The sequence below is a fragment of the Triticum aestivum genome, chromosome 3B, assembly GCF_018294505.1.
Source record: "Triticum aestivum cultivar Chinese Spring chromosome 3B, IWGSC CS RefSeq v2.1, whole genome shotgun sequence".
Classification (NCBI taxonomy): Eukaryota; Viridiplantae; Streptophyta; class Magnoliopsida; order Poales; family Poaceae; genus Triticum; species Triticum aestivum.
In genome coordinates this window covers 472,411,436-472,424,612 of record NC_057801.1, presented here as the reverse complement: position 1 = coordinate 472,424,612, position 13,177 = coordinate 472,411,436, and positions in this window count along the sequence as shown.

Here is a 13,177-nt window from a genome sequence, read left to right as displayed (position 1 = left end):
CTTTTTAGACGACGTGATATGTCATTACGGTCAGGTCATTATTCAAACCGTTTTCCCACAACCAGCCACATCACGTATTGCGAGGCAGTTTCCTTGACACGTCTTGTCAAATCAGAGATTATGTCCCCTTATCATGGGATTCTCATCAATACGGGTATGGGTAATCCCACCGCACCATCAATCGTGGTGCTTGGGAAGTAAGCGATTCTCAACGGGCTAGTGGGGAGGCGCACCACTTTCGTTGCCTCTATAAAGGGATAAAGGACCCTCATTTTCACCCACGCCCTCCTCCTCCTTCGCTCATCCTTACCTCCCCGAGCTCCAGCGCCCTAGTCCAAGTCTTCTCCGCACAACTAAACATGTCCAGAGCAGGAGGCAAGTGGGTGGCCTCCATCGTGAAAGAGGAGCACATTGCGAATCTTCGGGCGGCCGGATACTTGGCCGCAGACATAGCGCACCGGCTACCGAACGGAGGGCAGGTCACTCCAACTCTGGGACCCCATGAGAGGGCCGTGTTTCTCGCCCACTTCGTCCGTGGACTGGGGTTTCCACTTCACCCCTTCGTTCGGGGGCTCATGTTCTACTACGGGCTAGATTTCCATGATCTAGCCCCGAACTTTGTCCTCAACATCTCGGCGTTCATCATTGTATGCGAGACCTTCCTCCGCATCAAGCCTCATTTCGGCTTGTGGCTGCAAATCTTCTGCGTGAAGCCGAAGATCGTGAGCGGCCAGCAAGCGGGGTGCGGAGGGGCCATGGTGGGCAAGATGCCCAACGTCACCTGGCTTGACGGATCCTTTGCGGAAACCGTGAAGGGGTGGCAGTCGAGGTGGTTGAAAGTGTAACTATCCCTAGGTGGTTTTGGTAACTCATAACAACATATAGCTCATTGAGCTAATGCTATTCCAAGACAAATATTCCAGGAAAGCTCAATGAATGGCATGGCATGGATGATGAAAGTGGATCCCTCAAAATATTAAGCACAAAGGATTGGCTCAAGCTCAAAAGCTCAAGACTCTACATTTTACATTTTAGTGATCCAAGATCACATTGAGTCTATAGGAAAAGCCAATACTATCAAGGAGGGATGAGGTGTTGCTTAATGAGCCTCTTGCTTCAAGTGCTTAGTGATATGCTCCAAAAACCCTCAATTACTTTCTCACATCCACATATGACCTAAACCTAAAGTCAAAATCGGACCCACCGATTCTTTCTATCTGGCACCACCGAGTTCAATTCTCATAGCCACTGCCACAAACCCTAGGCAAATCGGTCTCACCGATTGGGATCTCGGTCTCACCGAGATGGGATTGTAATCTCTCTGTTTCCCTTCGTAACGTTTCGGTCTAACCGAAGTGAGCGATCGGACCCATCGAGATTGCAACATAAACTCTCTGTTTCCCTTTCGTAACATTTCGGTCTCACCGAAAAGAGCAAATCGGTCCCATCGAGTTTACCAGACCAACTCTCTGGTTGGCTAATTACCAAAATCGGTCTCACCGAGTTTGTGTAATCGGTCTCACCGAGATTACGTTATGCCCTAACCCTAACCATATCGGTCCTACCGAGTTGCATGTCGGTCCCACCGAAATCACTAACGGTCACTAGGTTTACTGAATCGGTCCGACCGAGTTTGTTGATTCGGTCCCACCGAGTTTGGTAAATTGTGTGTAATGGTTAGATTTTGGGTGGAGGCTATATATACCCCTCCACCTCCTCTTCATTCGTGGAGAGAGCCATCAGAACAAACCTACACTTCCAACTTACCAGTTCTGAGAGAGGACCACCTACTCATGTGTTGAGGCCAAGATATTCCATTCCTTCCATATGAATCTTGATCTCTAGCCTTCCCCAAGTTGCTTTCCACTCAAATATTCTTTCCACCAAATCCAAATACTGTGAGAGAGAGTTGAGTGTTGGGGAGACTATCATTTGAAGCACAAGAGGAAGGAGTTCATCATCAACGCACCATTTGTTACTTCTTGGAGAGTGGTGTCTCCTAGATTGGCTAGGTGTCACTTGGGAGCCTCCGACAAGATTGTGGAGTTGAACCAAGGAGTTTGTAAGGGCAAGGAGATTGCCTACTTCGTGAAGATCTACCGCTAGTGAGGCAAGTCCTTTGTGGGCGACGACCATGGTGGGATAGACAAGGTTGCTTCTTCATGGACCCTTTGTGGGTGGAGCCCTCCGTGGACTCGCGCAACCGTTACCCTTCGTGGGTTGAAGTCTCCATCAACGTGGATGTACGATAGCACCACCTATCGGAACCACGACAAAAACATCCGTGTCTCCAATTGCGTTTGAATCCTCCAAACCCTTCCCTTTACATTCTTGCAAGTTGCATGGTTTAATTTCCGCTGCTCATATACTCTTTGCATGCTTGCTTGAATTGTGTGAAGATTGCTTGACTTGTGCAAAGATAGCTAAAATATGCCAAAGTCTAAAATTGGGAAAAGGTTAAGTTTTTAATTGGCCAAGTAGTCTAATCACCCCCCTCTAGACATACTTCAAGGTCCTACAGTGGTTCTACATCACCAAGCCGCGCGACGCCAACTGGGAGGCGGCCCTCGAATTCCGATCCGGAACCCCCATGCGACTCACCTCCTGGGAAAAGAGGGGCCTGTCCTGGGGCGAATCTACAAAGCTGACCGGGCTCCAAAACTCCATCAAGAGCATGAAGGACAAGAACATCAAACTTGTCAACGTGATCCAGGTCATGCTCATTCGCCAGATTCTGCCGTGCCAAAGACGGGCATTCAATCTGTGGGAGTTCGTTCCGGCCGAACACCAGACGCTCTAGAGGCTCTACGGCATGAAGCATGAAGACATGTGGAAGGTGTTGTTCAAGGTCTCCGAGTCCTCCTCCCACATCCGAGGACCGTGGGTTCCATGCCGTGCGGCCTCCTGCTGAGGTGAATTCATCGGATTCAGTTCTTCCCCATATATTCATGAGGGAGCCTCAAGTAATTGTGCTTATTTGTTCAGGATTATGTGGCGATAGCGAAGCAGATTGACTGTCCAGCTCCGCTGCCAGAAGACCCGGTTGATGCTCTCCTGACGGAGATGCTGGTCCTGGCACCCTACAAGGTGCCAGAGAAGAAGGTTGGAAAGAAGGCCCTGGGGATCCAAAAGGGTCTCCGGCGTAAGGTCGCGCCGGAAGCCTTGTTTGAAGACGACGAGTGAGGGAGTCCTGGATTAGGGGGTGTCCGGATGGCCGGACTATAGCCTTTGGCCGGACTCCTGGACTATGAAGATACAAGATTGAAGACTTTGTCCCGTGTCCGGATGAGACTTTCCTTGGCGTGGAAGGCAAGCTTGGCAATATGGATATGTAGATCTCCTCCCATTGTAACCGACTCTGTGGAACCCTAGCCCTCTCCGGTGTCTATATAAACCGGAGGGTTTTAGTCTGTAGGACGACCAACAATCATACCATAGGCTAGCTTCTAGGGTTTAGCCTCTCTGATCTTGTGGTAGATCCACTCTTGTACTACCCATATCATCAATATTAATCAAGCAGGAGTAGGGTTTTACCTCCATCGAGAGGGCCCGAACCTGGGTAAAAACATCGTGTCCCTTGTCTCGTGTTCCCATCCTCCTAGACGCACAGTTCGGGACCCCCTACCCGAGATCCGCCGGTTTTGACACCGACATTGGTGCTTTCATTGAGAGTTCCTCTATGTCGTCATCTTTACGCCCAATGGCTCCTCCGATCATCAACAACGATGCGGTCCAGGGTGAGACTTTTCTCCCCGGACAGATCTTCATATTCGGCGGCTTTGCACTGCGGGCGAATTCGCTTGGCCATCTGGATCAGATCGAAAGCTACGCCCCTGGCCATCAGGTCAGATTTGGAAGTTTGAACTACACGACTGACATCCGCGGAGACTTGATCTTCGACGGGTTCGAGCCACAGCCGAGCACGCCGCACTATCACGATGGGCATGATCTAGCTCTGCCGCCGAACAGTGCCCAGGAGGCTGCCCTAGTGTCCGCTCCAACCCTTAGCTCGGAGCCGACTGCGCCAATCGAGGACGGGTGGCTGGACACCGCCTCGGGGGCTGCAACCTCTACGGAGATCGAGCCGAACACCAGCCTTGTCCTTTTCGAAGCTCGTGACTCCAAGGTGCCGGACTCCTCTCCGGACTCTGAACCTTCCGCGCCCCTGCCGATCGAACCCGATTGGGCGCTGATCATGGAGTTCCCCGCCGCGGACATCTTTCAGCACTCGCCCTTCGGCAACATTCTGAATTCACTAAAGTCTCTCTCTTTATCAGGAGAGCCCTGGCCGGACTATGGACGACAAAGAAATTCAAAGCCCACCCACCACCCACTACGTAGCCATTGTCGATGATTTAACTGACATTCTCGATTTCAACTCCAAAGACATCGACGGTATGGACGAAGATGTAGGAGACAAACAGGAACCAGCGCCTATAGGGCACTGGACAACCACCTCATCTCACGATGTATACATGGTGGACACACCTAAAAGAAACAAAGACGAGGAACAAAGGGACACAACGAGGGGTCGTTCCCTCGAAAAGCAGTCAAAGCGGAGGCATAAGCACCGCTCCAAACCCCACCTCGACAGAGACAGCAGCCATACAGACCCATCCACAGAGCAGGGCGAACCGGCGGACGACGAACATGCCATCAAGCAACCGTCCGAACAGCGCAACTTGGATAAACAAACCGAACAACCCGTCCCCGGCGAAGATAATAGTCCGGACGACCTCACGTGGGACAAGTTGCTGGAGCAGAAGAACCTCCACAAAAGGCTCGTCGCCACTGCGTGTAGCCTGAAAAAGCAGAAGCGGAAGCTCAAAACAGTGGAAGATGCACTCAGAATTAGATGGGGCAAAGTACTCAACACCGCAGACAAATACGGCGATAGTCGCCACACAAAGAGCTATCCGAAGCGAAAATTACTGCCGGAATTTGATGAGGAGGCCTTAGAGCCCCCGCAATCAAAAAATAAGGAAGCCACTCGGTCGGATAAACAACCCCATGGCCAACATAGAGCGGCAAATTGCGCCGCACACAAGCCGGCACGCGATCCGCACAAGGATTTGCATCAAAAAGACGGCCCACCAGATCTATCTACGGCCAAGAAAGCAAGCTCTAGTAAGTAATGCAACGCAACAAGTATCCGAACATCACGACACACCCAAATATAGGGGTGCCGCACACCCCCTATGTTTCACCGATGAGGTGCTGGACCATGAATTTTCAGCGGGATTCAAGCCCGTAAACATAGAGGCATACGACAGAACAACAGACCCTGGAGTCTGGATTGAGGATTATATCCTACACATACACATGGCTAGAGGAGATGACCTCCACGCCATAAAATACTTACCCCTCAAGCTCAAAGGGCCAGCCCGGCACTGGCTTAAAAGCCTTCCCGAAAACACCATTGGAAGTTGGGAAGAGCTCGAGGATGCTTTTCGGGCAAATTTTCAAGGGACCTATGTCTGACCTCCGGATGCAGACGATCTAAGTCATATAACTCAACAACCCAGAGAGTCAGCCTAGAAACTTTGGAACATATTTCTTACTAAAAAGAACCAAATAGTCGACTATCCGGACGCCGAAGCCTTAGCAGCTTTCAAACACAGCGTTCGAGACGAATGGCTCGCCAGACACCTCGGCCAAGAAAAGCCAAGATCAATGGCCGCATTAACAAGCCTCATGACCCGCTTTTGCGCAGGAGAGGATAGCTAGTTGGCAAGAAGCAGTACCAGCGACCCAAGTACATCTGAAGTTAGGTATAGAAACGAGAAACCGCGACGCAGCAAGGACTAGCGCCGGACCAAGGGAAACAGCCCGAAGAGCACGGCAGTCAACGCCAGATTCAAAAGCTCTCGGCAGAATCAGAAAAAGCTGCCCCTCAAGGATAACAAGGACGAGCAATCTAACCTAAACAAAATCTTGGACAAGATATGCCAAATCCACAGTACTCCCTGGAAGCCTGCAAACCATACCCACAGAGATTGTTGGGTCTTCAAGCAATCCGGCAAACTCAACGCTGAACACAAGGGGCTCGACATACCAAGCGAGGACGACGAACCCCACAAGCAGAGCACCGGAGAACAAAAGAAGTTCCCAAAAGAAGTCAAAACAGTAAACTCACTTCACGTGACAAAAGGGAAAAATAGAGTGGCGCCCATAGAGATACGCACCATACGGTCTGTCCCAGAGGAGTCCCGCCACTGGTTGTTAAAACCAATTACCTTCGACCATCAGGATTACTCTAGAAGTATCCAGAACACAAGCTGGACTGCCTTGATATTAGATCCGATAATTAATGGACTCCACTTCCCACAAGTCCTAATGGACGGCGACAGTGGTCTAAACCTGCTATATCAGGACACAATCCGCAAAATAGGGATAAACCCAACAAAAATTCGCCATAGCAACACTTCCTTTCAAGGGGTAACGCCAGGCCCATATGCCCATTGTACGGGTTCTCTCCTGCTAGAAGTTATGTTTGGCTCCCCCGACAACTTCCGCCACGAAAAGCTAACCTTCCACATCGCCTCATTTACAAGTAGCTATCAAGCACTACTGGGACGCGAAGCTTTCGCCCGCTTTAACGCAATACTGCATTATGCATCCCTTATGCTTAAAATGCCTGGTCCGCGAGGCATCATCTCATTAAAGGGAAATATCGAGTGTTCCTTGAGCGCGGAAGACTGTGCGGCTGCCTTGATAGCCACACACTAAACCAGCTTCACTAATCAAAGCACCTAAATAGGTCGTTCAGACCCTGGACATGGCTTGACGAGTCCGGCGTAAACATACAAGGGCTTACTAGCCACATACCCCCGTACAAGGGGCTCCGCGCGTGTACAACAAGAGACAATAAAGCTCAATTTTACCCATTTTCTGAATTATACTTTGTTTATTTTATATAACATACATTTTCGCATGATCTTTTTCAACTAAGTTCCTCTCTTTTACAGATGAACACCGTGCTACACCCGTCCAGGATACGGCACAACGGAGACACAGGTGCGGACGTGCAGTAGGGACCCGTTCCAAGGATTCTTTTTAGATTAAGACCCTGCATAAACCTTTCTCACTGTCTCTTGTTGATACACATCCCCCAGTTTCTTGGTATAACCGAGGAGGAGGTTGTATCTTGGCATGTGGCCACGTCAGAATTCTGCGCGTACCTGGACACCAGGGGCTTCTTACCAAGGGCGTTGTTCAGCCCCGTTTTCATAAAGACCGATTACCTCAGGGAGTGTTCGGCGTCGCGAGTTTGGCCTTATATGCATCAGCTCCGAATCATGTCTTTGGTCAAATGTTGGGTTTGCCCGGCTCCTGTGTTTTGCTGCCTTACGTTCCGCTCTATCAGCTAAGGCGGCACCAGGAGAACTACTGCGATTGTGCCCCGGTTCGGCCAGGCGAGCACCTCAGTAGAGAAAGCCGAAAACTGACTGTCATGATATAGCGTGAGACTGGTCAACCACTTGATGACCCGCCGGAATCTTTAGGATTCCTCCGCATTAACGAAGGGCCATTTCCCGGCCAGGCACACACGAGCCCCGAATTCGGGTGAGCGCGGTGCCCCTAGGGGCTATATAGTAGCCCCATTGTCAAACTCCTATGGCTAAGTGAAAGTGATAAAGCATTATAGTCTAGTTGCCTAGCTCGCTGCACTATCACCTCCTTAATAGGACCAAGACGTTGGATCAAGTGTGAAAATGCACCTTCTGTGAACACCCCCGCATTATATGCGTGGGGGCTGAAGCCGAAGATTGCCATCTTTCAGGTTATATACACATATACATTAACAGTCGCACAAGAGGTATTCTAATTCTTGAAGGCACAAGTATAAAAAGCTTGTATATTCCATCGAACCATTGTTTTACAATAATACATGTTATTCGAACATAATATCCTTCGAGCACTGCATCTCTATCAAACGAGCACCTTGCAGGACTTCCTGAAAATAGTGCTCGGCGGGTACTCGGCTCTCGTCTGAATCTTGGGATGCAACAATGACGGCCTTCATCTCCGCCCAGTATGTCTTAACACGGGCAAGAGCCATCCGCGCACCCTCTATGCACGCTGACCTCTTCATTGCATTAATATGCGGCACCGCACCAAGGAACTGCTGCACCAAGCTAAAATAACTCTTTGGCTCGGGCCTTTCCGACCACAAATGACTCACGACACACTTTAGGGCGAGTCCGGATAACCTATTCAGCTTCGCCCATGCGGCCAAACGATCGGTTAATGGAAGTGGGCGCTCTGGATTGTGGAACTGCGACCAAAAAAGCTTTTCCACTTCATGGTCCTTTTGATCTCGAAAGTGTTCGGCCGCGTCCGCGGCACTCGCTGCCAAGTCCAGATAAGTGTTCGCCGCACTCCACAGCCGGTCCAACGGAGCATATTTAGGATCCCCAAACTTCATCCGCAGCATAAAGGGCTTTCCAGCCGTGATATCTCCGGCCTGACGTAGCTCCTCCTTCATATCTCTCATCGCAGAGCGAGTATCCTTGGCCCCGGTAGTGGCCTTCTCTAGGTCCTTCTATGTCGCCCGATCTTCTTTTTCAAGAAGCTTGCAGCGGTCGGCAGCATTCTTCAACTTTACAGCCATCTCGGCCATTTCCTTCTTTCTTTGGCAGTGAGCAGCCTATTCGGCTTTCAGCTCTTCAGCTGCCTTTAAGGCAGCCACATCGCTTTTCCTGGCTTGATCCTTGGCTCGGGCAAGTTCCGCCCGAAGGTTCTCCATGGCAGCGGCACCATCTGCATCAAGCACACATGTTGTAAGGTACGGGCATAAAGCTCCTCGTACCAGGTATCTTCGGAGAAATTACATACCTTGTGCCTCATCAAGCCGCTTGTTAACAAGTGCGATGTCGACATCTGCCACGTCAAGTTGCCGCTTTAGCTCGGCATATTCATCAGTCCGACTAGCCACCGGACACTTCGCCACCTGCATAGGAAAGGCGACATATTATACCTGGGATTATGATCCTCGGCGCGCCGTCATTTTTGACAATGCACAGAGTCTTAGGGGCTACTATCTATACAGGGCGCATCTTATATATGCTGATCTGTCAAAAGGTACATCATTTCGCGTACCTCAAAACCTGTCAGTAAACTCCTGACGTCCTCGTACAACCCGCTCTCCGCGGGTGAAATCCTTACAATCACCGTATCCATCAACGCACGGTGTTCTTCTGAGATAGACGCTCGCCCGAGCAGATCCTTCAGCTCCTCCGACCGCGCACCGGACGGTGTCGGACTCGTCCGATGGCCTTTTTCGAAGGCCGGACATGGAGGGCCTTGGGAGGCCATACGACTGCCTTCCGGCCCTGCCAGATTCGGAGAAACCCTCTGTGGCGACACCTCAGGGTCGCCCGCCTCGCAAGGCGGTATGGCAGGGGGAGGCATTCCGCTCTCCATCATCTCCAGACGAAGATCCCCTGAAGATGAGCTCTGCTGAGAAGGGCTGAGATCCGAACTACAAGGTAAAATTCCGGTTATCTTCCTCAGAAATAGAACAGGGATGTCTCTCATTTTAAAACTCCCCTCTTTACTTACGGCTCAGTGGAGGGCTGATCCCCTTGGGGGCACAATGCGGCCGAGGCATCCCCCGGCGCCAGACCCTCTGATGAAGATTTCTTCCCCCGCTTTGAGACCATGGTCTCTGGGTCTTCAGAGGCGGTCCTCTTCTTCCCCTGGTTAGAGGAATTCTCGATTCCTCCTTTCCTGACAGCCTCCTTCGGGTAGGCGGTAGCTTCCTTGTTCCCCTCTTCGCCTTCTTCCAAAGGCGCAACCTCCAGCATCCTGGTTAACACGGGATCCGGGGTAGTCTCAGGGAGGGGAGCTGGACACTTGATTAGCTTTGCTTTTGCTATCCACTCCTGTTTAAGGAATAGCTCTTTTAAGGGCAATTTTATGATAAATATACGGATAGCATGTCCGGGTACAGGGCTACTTACTTGAGTATCCGGGCGATTGCAGCTCAGACCTGCGTCCTCGGACGAGTCCGGACACATTGCTTGTGATCCGAAGAACAATTTGTACATCTCCATGGGCGTCGCGCCCACAAAATGTTGGAGGGCTCGTGGTCCCTCCAGATTAAACTCCCACAGGCGGAGGGGGCGACGTTTGCAGGGTAGGATGCGGCGAATCAACATGACCTGCATCACTACGACCAGGTTGACGTCTCTTTCTAAGAGATCTCGAATGCGGCCCTGCAACAACGGCACGTCCTTGGACAACCCCCAGTTAAGCCCTTTATTGACCCATGACGCTAGCTGTGGTGGGGGACCCGAGCGAAAGGCAGGTGGCGCCACCCACTTGGTGCCCCTGGGAGATGTGATATAAAATCACTCTCGTTGCCATAAGCTGAACTCCTCTTAAAAAGAGCCCTCGGGCCATGGAGCGTCAGCATTCTTGCTTATAACAGCACCTCCACACTCCGCATGCTGCCCCTCGATCATCTTCGGCTCCACTTTGAAGGTCTTAAGCCACAATCCGAAGTGAGGAGTAATACGGAGGAAGGCCTCGCACACGACAATGAACGATTAGATATGGAGGATGGACTCCAGAGCTAAGTCGTGAAATTACAGCCTGTAATAAAACATGAGCCCCCTCACGAAGGGGTCCGTCGGGAAGGCTAGCCCCCGAAAGAAGTGAGACGCGAACACCACGCTCTCACCAGGCTTGGGAGTGGGAATAACCTGCCCTTGAGCAGGCAGCCTATGTGAGATTTTGCCGGTTAGATACTTGGCATCTCTTAGCTTTAGCACGTCTTTTCCCGTAATGGAGGAAGGCATCCACCAGCCTTGAAGGTCGGAGCCGGACATCATCGGAGGTCTGAAGCGCCTGAATCTAGAGCTTTGGGTGTTGGAACTCAAGGTGAGAGGCGGATTCGATTGAGATTGAAAGAAAGGAGTCGAGCCTTGGTCTCTTTATAAAGAGGTTGAATGCCAAGAGCCCTCCCCGTGACCGTTTGGGACTCGCCTTCGATTGAGGAGACATACCAACAGGCACGATTGGGTTACCCACGCCCGTATTGGTGAGAATCCCGGAATAAGGGGACACGATCTCTGCTTTGACAAGACGTGCCATCGAAACCGCCTCGCTAAACGCGCTGAGGTGGGACAGTAAAACAATTCGAATAAAGGCTTGGCCGTGGCGTGATGTCATGCTGCGAAATACGTCAGCAGATTAGATTTGTGCAAATATTATTCTCTCTACAGTGGTATGTGGAACTTGTTTTGCAGAGCCGGACACTATCCTTGTGTTCAAAATCTTCTATGAAGTATTCAGAGGAGGAACCCACCTTGCAATGCCGAAGACAATTTGTGCGCCTGACTCATCGTAATTGAAGCCTGGTTCAGGGGCTACTGAGGGAGTCCTGGATTAGGGGGTGTCTGGATGGCCGGACTATAGCCTTTGGCCGGACTCATGGACTATGAAGATACAAGATTGAAGACTTCGTCCCGTGTCCGGATGGGACTTTCCTTGGCGTGGAAGGCAAGCTTGGCGATACGTATATGTAGATCTCCTCCCATTGTAACCGACTCTGTGTAACCCTAGTCCTCTCCGGTGTCTATATAAACCGGAGGGTTTTAGTCCGTAGGACGACCAACAATCATACCATAGGTTAGCTTCTAGGGTTTAGCCTCTCTAATCTCGTGGTAGATATACTCTTGTACTACCCATATCATCAATATTAATCAAGTAGGAGCAGGGTTTTACCTCCATCGAGAGGGCCCGAACCTGGGTAAAAACATCGTGTCCCTTGTCTCCTGTTACCATCCGCCTAGACGCATAGTTTGGGACCCCCTACCCGAGATCCGCTGGTTTTGACACCGACAACGAGGCACACTCCTCCCCCGAAGAGGAGGAAGAAGAAGAAGAGGAGGTCGCCCCATCCGGAGAGGACAAGGGACCTGAGAGGGCAGACCAGGGGGCCAGGAGAGGCCCCCGGCGCAGGGCCGTCATACCCTTGTCGTCCGATGATGACGAGGCAGATTCCTCCCGCGGAGGCGGGGGAAAACAAGAAGAAACTCAACCTCCTCGTATTGGGGGGGGGGGGAGAAAAAGAGGAAGGCCGCCCCGTAGGGGGAGGCTGGGACGTCCAAGAAGGGAAAGGCATCCCTTCCGTACTACTCCGCCACCGCCGCCGATAGCGAGGAGGGGTGGCTTCCCAGGAAGAAGCCCCTAGTGCGATCATAAGTATCCGCACTCTATCATAATTCCGCTTCATAGTTTTGTTATAACGCCGAACTTGTATGTAGTCCGGCCATGATCCATCCCGAGGTGTCGTCTTTGGATGGGTCCTTGAGTTAGTCCACAATGAACTCACTTCCGATGGCCACTACTCCTCAACCTGCACAAGACACGGAGGTGTTGTCCCAAAGGCTCCGAGAGTGGGGGGAGGTGGATCTGGAGACGCCCCAAGGCGGCAGCCCAGACGTCGGACACGCGGGGTTCAAGATCCCCGCGGATCGTGTTGATGAGAGCCGGAGTAAGCCGTACTCTCAGCCGAACACTGTTCCAGAACCTCCCGTGGTTCCGGACTCAGGCGCGCAGTCCCTCGTTAAGGAGGGCAAGCCGTCTGTGCCGAGGACTTCCGCTACGCCCGAAGCATCGGGTTGTCTGCTAGAAGCGCTTCGAGGCGCTTCCATGGATGAAGAGCACCGTACTCTTATGAGTGCGGTGATTCAGAAGGTTTTGTCCGCCAAGAGCGGACTAACCGAAGCTTGCACCAGCCTCCTAACAGGCTTTGAGGTAAGTATTAAAAATGTATGAAATTACCACCCGATAGGTAGTAGCCCCTGATACTCTGTTTGGTGTTCGGAGAGAAAGACCAGACGGAGGGTCAATTGTAATCTGCAGGAGTCTAATAAGCAGTTTGAATGTGAATAAACAAGCTATGCTGCTTGCCGCTGCTGTCTGTACGGCCGAGATCGCTGGTCTAAAACAGGACCTGGAGCAGGCGCATGGAGAGCTCGACCTTACGAGGGGGCAGCTCGAAGAGAACAAAGGTGAATGATTCCACTCTCTCATAGAATGAATGATAGATAAATTTGGTTATTCTAACGATGAACCATCGTGATTTGGTGACAGAGGCCACCACCAAAGTGGCGTCTCTCAAGAAAGTGTTGTCCGAGGCCGAACACAAGGCGGCCTTGGAACG